The 12,618-nt window shown below is 34.8% G+C and overlaps 1 pseudogene; it reads left to right on the plus strand.

The window, feature by feature from the left end:
* Positions 1–2,377: 2,377 nt before the first annotated feature.
* On the plus strand, positions 2,378–3,302 carry LOC110199548 (olfactory receptor 10AG1-like; annotated as a pseudogene).
* The last annotated feature ends 9,316 nt before the right edge of the window (positions 3,303–12,618 follow it).

Here is a 12,618-nt window from a genome sequence, read left to right on the forward strand (position 1 = left end):
TCACATGGTACTTTTAATAAAAATAATTAATGGAGAAATAGTCTGGAAGTCAGGGATACCTGGGTGAAAGTCTTATCTTGTATATCTGCTTTTTGTCATACATAATAAGTCACTTATCCTCACAATGCCTTAGGCAACTGTTTAAGACTATAACTGGTAGAAAAGAGATCCATCTACATTGATAGAAGCTTTCCTCACTAGAAGTTCCCCACACAAATGAAATCAAATGCCCAGATATTACTAAAAACCATAATAATTATACCTTGCATTCAAATAATATTCTAAACATTTCAAAGATCATATACACATATTTTTAAAATGATATTCACAATCACTTTTGGGATTGATAAGACTGATGGTATTCTTTCAATTTTGCAGACAAACAAGGCCACATAAAAATCCAGTTTTCACAGCTAATTTATGACAGAAAGAGTGATATAGTTATCTGTGAGAACTAGATCGTCACTGAATCTTCACGTGGCCTTGTTTGTCCATCTGCAAAATGGAAACAATAATATGATTCATATCTATCCCAAAAGTGATTGTGAAAATAATTTTAAAGCTATGTGCATACAAGCTTTGGAAATGTATGGAAAAAATATTTTCTGTAAAACTTACACAAATTAATTTGGTACTGAGCACACCATCTTAACTGTAGAATAATCATGTTGGTGATAGACACTCCATTACATTAAATATTAAAGGTCCACCTCTTCATTTTCTCTCCTTTTGATACTTTCCCCATAGAATTTAGGATTTTTATGCTACTTCCTGACTTCTTCTGGATACCTACATGGGTTCATATGTAAGGTAATTTTCAATAAGCTGTGTTCCATATCAAATTTGAACCATTATCTGCTTCCTATTAAACACAAACAAAAACCTCTTACTTACCCAACTAATTTTTTCAGCAACTCACTTTCAAGCAGCTGGTACATGGGCAAGTTGATTTTACAGAACTCATAAGAAATTTTGGGCAAATAATGGCTTAATATATTTCCTTCCAAAAATTTACTTAAGATACATTTTCTTAAGTAAAGAGAGCAAATCTCTAATCTGAACTGTTAAATATTGGATTCTAAAGCATAGATGGAAAGAAAGAAGGAGAGAGAGAAAGAAGATAGATGAGTAGATGTAGATATAGGTATATAAATGATAAAGTATATGAATTGTATGAAGCAATGTTCAAACACAACCTACTATTAAACGATTAATGAAGTTCTGCTACTTTCAGGATTAACTTTAAAGCAGACCAAGTCCTGTAAGACACGTTTCCTGTATGTGAGATTCATATAACCTAAAGACTAAAACAAACAAATAAACAAAAATTATAGGGATAAAGGTTAAGGATTAATAAAAAGATATATGAATGTGTGTGTGTGTGTGTGTGTGTGTGTGTGTGAGAGAGAGAGAGAGAGAGAGAGAGAGAGAGAGAGAGAGAGAGACAGACAGGCAGACAGAAACAGAGACAAAGTGAGAGAGACAGAGAGTGATGTGGCAGAGGCAATGTGTTGTAGGAATTCAAGGAAAAGAGAGTACTGTAGTTCGGGGTAGTAAAAACTACAAAAAGGACAGTGATAGGACATGTTGAATAAAGGCGAAGGATTCTGATAAAAAGAGAATACTGGGAAAACATTTGAGGCAGGGAAAACAGCACAAAGAAAGTAGGAGAGGAAGAATTAAACATTACTTTTTATATAATGCCAGCAGGAAATATAATCATAATGGTATATATGTATGTTTGTGTGTACACATGCATATGTGCACATATACACGTATACACTCAAGTATATGCATATATTATATATGCAATTATGTATGTATTTATGCATAGTCATGAATATATAACAGGTGTTCCTGTACACACATAACCATGTATACAGACACACACACACACACAGACATATCTCACAAATAAAAACAAACAATTAAAAAAATAGTTATTCCTTCCTTCTAGAGATCATATTCTGATGATAGAAAAATGTAAAGAATCACATACCCGCAAAATACATGTAGGGAAATTTGGAAGCAATTTAAGAGGTACTAACCAGGGCGCACAGAAAGATATATTATAAAAAGGTGAAATTTGAATTAAGACCTCAAGGAAGCCAAGAGGTGGAGAGGAGAAGGGAGAATATTCTAGGCATGGGAAATAGACATTTTAAAGGAATAGAATCAAGAGTTTAAGTGTTATATATAAGGACCTGGTAGTAGCCTTAAAATATAAAAGTTATAAAATAAAAATTATAAGTAACCTGACAAAACATATAATCTAATTTCCTAATTTTACAGAGACAGACACCAAGGACTAGAAAGTTGATATGATTCGAGCACCCTAAAGTCAATATTTCCAGAAATGGAATACACAGGGAGAAAAATGGCAGGAGGAAATCTGACTATTATGATGGAATTCATTCTCCTAGGATTTTCTGACCTTCCCAACCTTCAAGGATTTCTGTTGGGGATTTTCTTAGTAACCTACATGAGTATCCTGACAGGAAATAGTCTCATCATTATAATAACCAGGGTGGATGCAGGTCTCCAAACTCCTATGTATTTTTTCCTTGGGAACTTTTCCTTCTTAGAAATCTGCTACACATCAGTCACTGTTCCCACAATGCTGACAAATCTTTGGACCCCCAAAAAGAAACATTTCTTTCCTCTCCTGTAGCATACAACTGTGCTTTCTCCTCATTTTTGGGGAATCGTGAATGTTTCCTCTTGGGGGTGATGGCATATGACCGATATGTGGCCATTTGTAAGCCTCTATATTATGCTGTTGTTATGAACCAAAGAATGTGTCTTCAGCTGCTGATTGGCTCCTGGATTACTGGGATCCCCATTCAGAGATAGCGTTGACATACCAAATCTTTCCTTTGCCCTTCTGTGGTTCTAATAAATTCAACCATGTTTTTTGTGACATTCCCCCATTACTGAAGCTGGCATGTGGGGACACCTCCAAGAATGAATTTTCTCTCTATGCTGATGCTGTGTTATTTGCCATGATTCCCTTTTTTTTTGATAGTTGGGTCCTATGTCATAATCATCACCACTATCCTAAAGCTCCCATCAGTCACAGGGAGATACAAAGCTTTCTCCACTTGTTCATCCCATCTCATTGTTGTAGGCTTATTCTATGGGTCTGGTATTATTATGTATTTAAGACCCAAGTCCAGCTACTCAGCAGGAACAAAGTGTCCTCCCTTTTCTACACCATTGTGACCCCAGTATTTAACCCTTTAATATGTAGCCTAAGGAACAAAGATGTCATCACTGCGCTAAGAAATTTACTGACTAAATGAGTAACATCAAGAAGAAAAAAAAATGAACTAATGGAAGCGTATTTCCCTTGCCTTATTCTATAACCCTATGGAAATAAAACTCTTTTCCTGTCTCCTACCTGCGTTTGAAAACTTTCAAGTCCTTCAGAAACTTCTTCCCATTTCCAGAATTATGTCAACTGAGTCCATGTACAATCTGAAGACAAGTGAAGTCTACTTTAAAAATTCTATTGTTAAGACTCTTTTTTTGTTTGTTTTTTACAATCTTAAAGTTGAAAGTACAAGCTGAGATAGTTGCTTGAATAAGAAAGATTGAGATAATGCATTATATGCAACACAGAGAAGACTGAGGCCAGTGAAAGATTAGACCTGAAGATAAATGACTTCACTAGACCAATTATTCAGTGATATCGAAATGTGTACTGCTTCCAGCAATACAGATTTTACTCCTTTCTATGCTGTTTTCTTCCAGATCCTTTTGTTTTCCACTGAAGGTCCACACAATGTACAGGGTACTTTCCTTAAGTACCTTCAAATTCACAACAATCAAAATTCATTGCAGATCTTTCTATAATTTATCACTTACTTTTACCATACAACTGAGCTATAATTTTAAAAACACATTTCTTAAATATTATACAATTTCTCTTGTTTAATCTTTTATTTATGCAGTCTCTTCAAGTCTAAAGGGAAAAAATCTTAATGCTAAAAGTATATTAAATTAAGTAGAAGACTCAAAAAGAGAGGGAGAATAACAGAATTTCAAAGTTTGAGTAAAATCTGGAAGGGGATTGCTTCAATCGTTAAAACAAATAATGAGTGATTATAAAAGGAATAAAAGATAAACAAGATAAAAATGATTGTGGTTCAGGTTGGAGGGAGATAGAACTGAGATAAGATTGTCCCATGCATTCCAAATTTGCATGCCCATAATCATTTTTTGTTGTTGTTGTCATTATTATTATTACTACAAAGGTAACAGGAAGAAGAAATAAATCTAATGTAGGAAATGTGTATTTCTGAGATTCATCTCACCCCAAATGAACACAGAGAGCTCAGATATCTTCTTTGAATCAATCAATAAATCAGCCTAGCATTCTAATCCCATCTTGAATTTATAAGAAACATGCGGAAAGGATGGTCAAGCCTCTTAATCCTGTTTGACTCAGTTTTCTTGTCTATCAAATGAGCTGGAGAAGGAAATTGCAAAGTATTCTAATATTTTTTCCAAGAAAACCCCAAAAGAGGTCACAAAGAGTCAGACATGACTGAAAAATGACTAGACAATGACATATAATTATCTTTCCATATAATTCTTCCTTTTATTTTACTTATTTTTTCCCTTTATTTGCTACAGATTTTATAGATGCAATTTAAATTTATATTGCCACACTATTTTTAGTACCTTTAAGCAAAATATCAGTTTCCCCTTTTTCTTTGGCTGAGATCATGATTGTTACATTTTATTTACTGTATTCTTCTGAGGTATGCTATATTCTACACTACCATCAGTATAACTCTACTTGATTCTGCATATTTTAGGTGTTTCTTTCATATAGCAAATTATTATGTTTTTCACATGTTACCAATATGTTAGAATCTAAAACAGATTCAAAGCTTTGTAATATTCCTCTGTCAAGCTCCCCTGCACCCCTTTATGCCGTTGGTGTATGCCGTTCAGTGTGTCCATCTGGAGACCAGCCAAAGCCGGCCATTTGCGATTCCACCCTCTAATTCTGTCCCAAAGGACTTTTTCCTTCATGGCTCAATTGTACATGACATCTTCTCCCACTGCACTATTCCTCTCTCGTGGTGGCCACATTCTACCTTTTGTGAATTCTGTTTAGGGTCCCTTTTTTTTAATGGATGGGGGCTGGCCAAGTTTTATTCCCCTTCTCTCTGTGTTCCTGAACCTAAGAATGTTGCCATCATGACCAGAATAACTGACTGAGGCCTTTTCCCTCTACAATATCCCTTCGCAATGCCAGCCATCATCTCCAATTGTCAGGTTCCCTTGGGGGCCTACATTTTATGAAGCAGCTAGGCAGTGCGGTGGATAGTGTTGTCCTTGGAGTTCGGAATTCTTGAGTTTGTATCTTGCCTCATAAACTTGCTAAATGTATAACCTAGGGAAATCACTCACCTCAGCCTTACTTTCCTCATCTGTAAAATTAAGATGATAATATCGTCTATTTCCAGGCTAATTATGAGAATTAAATGAGATAGCATATGTAAAGTACTTTGAACACCTTAAAACACTTGTTAAGGTAAGCAGCTAGGTGGATAGAGTACCAGCCCCAAAATCAGGAGGACCTGAGTTCAAATCTGACCTCAGACCAAACACTTGACACTTACTAGCTGTGTGACCCTGGGCAAGTCACTTAACTTCCCAATTGCTGGAAAAAAAAAAGAAAAAAATACTTGCTAAATGCTAATGATAAAGATGATAAAGATGAAGAGGAGAAGGATGGCTAGGTTGGCCATGTTTCATTTCCCATCATTACTCAGAGAGCATGAGTGTGTTATAATTCTCCAATATCCCTCTGCCATATCGACCCCATTCTCTATTTCCTGATTTCCTTTGGATGCCTCAGTTTTAGTGATAGGCCCAGTATAGTCATATTTTTATTCCTCTTTTGAATATAATTTTCACTCAAAGAATTTTGATGCCGTTACTCACAATTATGTTCTTCTCAGTCTATAATATCCCTTGCACCTCCCTTCTCTAATGTCAGTTCCTTTCAGAACCTCAATTTTGGGGACTGGCCTGGAATAGTTATGCTTCATTCCTGTCTCAGCTCTGCTTCAGACTGTAATGACTTTGCAATGATGTCCTCACATAGGTACCTCTTACACCATTCTTCCCCAACTTTCCATCTCCCTTTTACGTGTTGTCTGATCCCAACAGAATGTAAGCTAATTGTGGGCAGGTGTTATACATGTTTTTGCTTATTATTATTTTTTCTTTCTTTGCCTTCTTTTTTTTTAAATCCCTAGCATTTAGAATAGTATAACATGTAGAAAGAGCTAAATAAATGTTGCCTGCCAGTCTATAGTCTACCTTTCTCCTCTGTTATAGCAGCAAATTCATGTGATTATTGTCGAGCTTTTTAATTGCTAATTTTCTTGTGGATTATCAATTGTGATACCACAAGCATATTTAAATGTATGAGTAACATGTATGCATTACTGTAGAGTACAACTGAGGTACTGTAGTGAGGGCAGACTACAGGTAGATTCCAATTAGTGCGATTGATAAATTCTATGAAGTGCTTGCGTGGTGCACATTTGCAAAGTATATTTCATGAAGCAATTACTGTATCTCAGATAATTTTATATTGATATATAATGTATAATTAATAATAATTAATCTTTAGATAATTTTCACCTGGAATGAAACTACTTCATAGAATTAAACCTAACTATATTCTTTCTAGATTAAGTTTAGCATAAGGCCATTTTTTTTTATGAGGCAATCAGGATTAAGTGACTTTCCCAAGGTCACACTGCTAGTACATGTCAAGTGTTTAGTCTGAGGCCGGATTTGAATTCAGGTCCTCCTGACTTCAGGGCCAGTGCTCTATCCACTGTGCCACCTAGCTGCCCCTTAAGGCCATTTTAAGGACAAAGTTTCTTTTCCTCTCAGGGCCTACTTCTCATCTTCATTTCTGTCCCACAGTCACAAAAATATTCTGAAAAACAGATGATTTTCGATTTCAGTTTTTAGAATAGTGTAGTCTTCTATGACACACAGCCCATCACCAACCAACATCAGAAAACCATTGGTATTAAAAAGATAGCCTTTGTTTCAGAGAGTAACTGAAATCTTTAAAATTAGCACAAAGTTTGCTAAAGGCAATGTAGCCTTTCCTCTTCCTGTTCATTTCTGAATAGAACATATGATCTATTTCACTGGACATCTTTAAAAAATATGCTCTTGACAGTAGGCATTCTTCAAATGTTTAGTTATACATTGGGGATAGTTCAACTGAATCTTTCTCAGAGATTATGAATCTCATTCTGATTACTTGAGAATGTTTTAGAGCATTGTGGTTTCAACACATTTTCATAAGAATCAGTCGCAGATAATTTAACTATGTTCTGCCGTTGTTAGACTCTACCTGGAAAATTATATGCACTTATGGATGTAATGGTTTAAGAAGGACACAGCTAAGGTAGAGAATGGCTAGAGTAGTGAAATTAAGATGGTGACGGGCTTCCATTCAATGTCTTATGAAGACAAAATGAAGGAATTGTGCAAGTTTTTTCCTTAAGAAAGGAAAAAAAACTCAGGAAGAAGTGTAGTATGAAAACTGTGTTTAAGTATTTGAAGGGCTGTCATACAGAGCAGACATTAAACTTTTCTGTTTTACCTCACATAGTAGAACTGGGAGCAACATATACAAAGGCAATATCAGAATCAGTGTCATAGGGAGGGGAGAGATTCATGACAACATGAGTTTCTATACTTATGGTTGGCAGAAAGTAGAAGAAAGGTGTTAGGTTTCTCCTGCTTGGAGGTATTCAAATAGTTTCTGAATTACATTTATATGTTACATTTTATGACGGATTCCTTCCAAGTATAATTTTTATTGACTAGCGATGGAGAACCCTTTTAAAACTTTAAAAATTTAGAATTCTGTCACCTATAAACTTGAACTTATAGAGCACCAATGACACCCATGTATATCCTTGTTTTATACCTGGCCAGATATTAATAATCAGAAAATTAATTCTGTTGTTGAATTGGTTTCCACATTACTCCTAATAATTCTATTTACTCTGAAAGTAAATAGCTTACTTTTCACTGCAGCTAGGTAATGCAATAGATAGAGTGCCAGGCCTGGAGTTGGGAAAACCTGAGCTTAGACACATACTATTCATGTGAATGGAGGCAAGTCACTTAACCCTGTTTGCCACAGTTTTCTCATGTGTAAAATGAACTAAAGAAGGAAATTGCAAAGCATTCCAGTATCTTTGCAAGAAAACTCCAAGTAGGATCATGAGGAATTAGATGTAGTTGAAGAACCACAACAAAGTGAAATGTTTTAAGACTGAAGTAGTAGCTTCTTTTGAACTCCAAATTAAGCCAAGTGATATGGATCAGTTAAATCTCTTCATCAAGTATTGTAATTGGTATTATTTTCTTTTATTTCACCCACTATTTATTTTTCATTCATGATAATTAAAAGATAAGAAAATATGTCAAATACAAGTCATTTTATTATTTTAATTCTGTCTTCTAATTTAGCATTTCTTTTTTAAATCTTTCTTCTAACTAGTCATTGATCTGGTTCCAGACAGAGTTGATTACGAAATGACTACCACTTTAGCTAGGAGTTTTTTTTTCTTTTTCCTATATGACAAAACAATCAGCTTTATTTTTAAGCTCTCTCATATTCTTCATTTTCAGAAACTTTTTTAAATAGAAAGTGTTCATGATATATGTCAAATGTCTTCAAAGTAATACTCTTTTTCCTCTTTTCTTTCTTATTACAGATTTTTTCCCTGACATATGTATTGTTTTTCTTCCTCTTCATTATCTTTGTATTCCTGTCCCAGAGGATAAAAATATCTATTCACTTATCTGGATGATTTATTCTATTCTTTATAGAATTTATCTGGTAATTTCCTCTAAAATTTGTCATTTCAAGTCAAGAAGCATTTATCGAGTGGCTAAGATATAAAAGACACTGTGCAAAATATGAGGATACAAAGAAAAGGAAGGGTGACAGCCCCTAATCTCAAGGAGTTCACATTCTAATAAACGAGAAGTGTATAAACAACTGTGTTCAAACAAACTATATACAGGATAAAATGGGGCAAAAAAATCTTAGAGAGAAGATATTAAGATGAAAGAGAACTGGGGAAAAGTGTTTTGTAGAAAGTTGGACCAGCAAAGATTTGATGGAAGCAAGGTAAGGTAGGAATTGACAATGATGTGGAGAGAATTGTAAGTGTGGGGTACAGTCAGTAAAAATATTTGAAATCAGGAGATAGAGTATCATGCATGAGCAATAGTAAGGACACCGACAAGATGGGATCAGCAGGACTTGACAACAGATTGGATGTATGTGAAGGGTATCAGAGAGGTTGGGAATTGGGGATGACACTGAGGTTGTGAGCATGGATGCCTGGCAGGCTGGTGGTACACTGGATAGTAATAGAGACATTGTGAAAATGGAAAGGTTTTGGGGGAGAGATAGTGAATTCAGTTTTGGATATGAATTTAACGTGTCCAAAAAATGTCCATTTCAAAAGGCCCAATAGGTAGTTAGAAATGCAATAGTCAATGTCAGGAGGGAAGTGAGTGTTAGACAGATAAATATAAGAATCATCTATTTAAAGATTATAGTTGAATTCATGGGAGGTGGTAAAATATAATTATATGTGTGTGTGTTTGTGTGTGTGTGCGAGTGTGTGTGCACTGTGATCATTTCATTGGGACTTTTCAAATTTTCATAATGAATACTGAAAAATGAAATGACCAAATATCCGATATAATGATGTTTCTTGATATCTTCAGATGCATGATGAAACTATTACTTCTTCAGTCTCTTTTATTTGCTTCTCAGAGGATCTGTGACCTAATACCTAGTAGGAAAGTCATCATTTAATAAATCCCATTGTTTTATTAATCCTCCCATTTAGCTAAAATTTCCTTTTATCTCAGTGTTTTGCTGTAAGTCTATGTCAAGACTGATGCAATTCAATTCCTCCAATCACCTGCCCAGTTCAGCAATGTTCATAGATGATATTTTAACAAAACCTTCTGTTTCCTATTTTATCATTCTATAAACCTCCCCAGAGAGACAGAAGGAAGTTTCAAAGGACTGAAGACCATTTTGCATTTTCTCTTTGGATCATAGATTGCCATAGTCAAATAATTTATCTCCAAGTGTCCAGTGTGTTCATGATGACCTATCCTTCTCAATACATAGAAAAAAACTGGTCCTGAGAAAATAATCACAATCTATTGCTGGGATTGTTCTATTTTTTTGTATCAATATCAGTAAGCATTTGTAAGGGTTACTATGTACCAGGCACTGTATTAAGGGTTGGGGAAGAAAAGGAAAATAAAGACATTCCCTGCCCTTACAGAGCTTCCATTGTAAGATGGAGTACCACAGGCATATATATGAGTATTTACAAGATAGATATCGAGTAGGTGGAATGTAGCCTTAGAGAAGAAAGCCTTTTGGACGTGTAGGTGAGCCTATGCAAAGAGTGGAGGAGGAAAGCAAGAGGGATGTGAAGACAGGATGGTATGACATTCTGATACATTCATTGACTATTCCAAAATGTACATATGACCTTTCAAAGGGAGTAAGGAATTAAGAGATAGAAGGATAACAATATGCTTGCTTGTGGATATTTTAAAGTGACAGACAAATTTATATTGGATCCTAGAAGTACTAAGAGTTAGTGGAGGTAATTTAGTATAGGGAGATTGCATTCTATTGGCATAGACTTCAAGGTCCCAGGGTGATCTTTATTACAGTATTATTGTTCATGGAGTATCAATATTTAGGAATAATGGGAACAGAAAGTCAACAAGATCCACTTGTAGCAGCAATATATATATATATAAAAAATTATTATTATTATTATTATTATTATTATTATTATTATTATTATTAAGCTCCAAACCACATGATTATGGGTGTCAAAGAGCTTATGCTTCTGACAGGATGAGGTCAGATATATAATTGTGAATTTGATCTAAGTTGAAGGCTTATTAAATTAACCTATAGCATTCATTTTTAAATGAAATTAAGTTCTTTGTGTGGGAATGAGCTCAGTAATTGCATCCTGTAGAACACGTAATGTTCTACAAGATGGTACAAAATGGTCACAATGGGACAGCAATTGGGTCTCATATAGTATATTATAGTATATGAGGAAAAATCAAACAATTGTTCTAATGAATTCAGACAGAGTTCACTGTATGTATGAAAATGAGGGAGTCAATTTTTTTTTATAGTGAGAAACATCATAAATATTGTCATTTCTTTTTCTATGGCTAAAAGATTTCCTCTGAAAGGAGTCCAATCTTTTGTTTACCAGATGAACAGACTGCCCTTCTGTACCTCCACGCAAGAAGTATGTAGTCAGTGCAGCAACCCCATGCTTCCATTATATTCTCTCCTCCCTTCTAGCTCATAGATATCCCCTTTTAAATTCCATCCGATAGTCTCTTTCCTGCGTAGCCTTTCCTAATGTCCTCCTTTACTAGACACCTTGGCTTCATTTTATCTTTATTTCATATAAATATACTTACATATATGTATGATGTTTCCACCAACAGAATATAAGCTCCTTAGCAGTAGAAATTGTTCCTTTTTTATATTTGTATCCCCAGTGCCAAACACAATAAGACACATATTAGAAGCGTAATAGATACTAACTGAATGATTGGTCAATTCACCCTTATTGTATGTCTCCAGGCAAAGTATGGGCAGTCACCTGCTGGATGTGTAACACTTATTATTAAAGTGTCAGTGTACTTGATGATCTCTGCAATATCTTTCAATTCTGACATATACTGATTCCTTAATTACTTTCAAATTTTTCTGCTGAAGAGTATTACATGTATTTTGCTTATTTCCACATTTTTAAAAAATGTTGATGGGAAAAAATCTCTTTAATATTGTTGCATGGATCGTGCTACATGGTTATTGTTCCCATTGTCCCTACGTGTTTCATTTTGAGGGAATTTGATGATATTTTGTCTATTTTAGTCATTCTAGCCCTATTACTAGTATCCATGCATCTTAACAGTAGAATGATGCATCATTATGGCACAAACTTGATGACTTTCAATCTTTTGTAGCACTATCTCTCTCTAATCATCCAATCAATCTCCTCATCGACTCAAATAAGAAACAAAAAATCAGGAAAATATAGTATATTGTTGGCAGAGCACTAGGTTATATAAGAGCTAAGGAAGGAACAACGTTCAGAGGGAGCTTAATCTGTACTCTAGAATGTAAAGGTTTCAGAACTGAAATTCAGCTTACATGAAAATTGGAAATTGGCATAATCCAATTTAATTACGCAAATATGAACTTAGTGCAGCAAACTACATTAGACTTTAGGGTAAAAAAAGTAAAATTTCTCAGGCTTCAGGGAACCAACATTGCTCTCTGATGTCACAGTGTTTGCACTACTGGGTAGATGCAAAGTGATTTGATTCAGGGACTTCGTATTGTTCAGTGAGGACGTAGTACTTGAATTACTAAGTAGTTGAATAAGGAAGGGGAGAACCTTAAATACTGGGGTATCAAAGAATGCTTAATGGAAAAGGTGGTCTTAGAGGAAGATGGAAATCTGAGAA

The sequence above is a fragment of the Phascolarctos cinereus genome, unplaced genomic scaffold (assembly GCF_003287225.1).
Source record: "Phascolarctos cinereus isolate Bilbo 61053 unplaced genomic scaffold, phaCin_HiC Scaffold_9;HRSCAF=440, whole genome shotgun sequence".
Lineage (NCBI taxonomy): Eukaryota > Metazoa > Chordata > Mammalia > Diprotodontia > Phascolarctidae > Phascolarctos > Phascolarctos cinereus.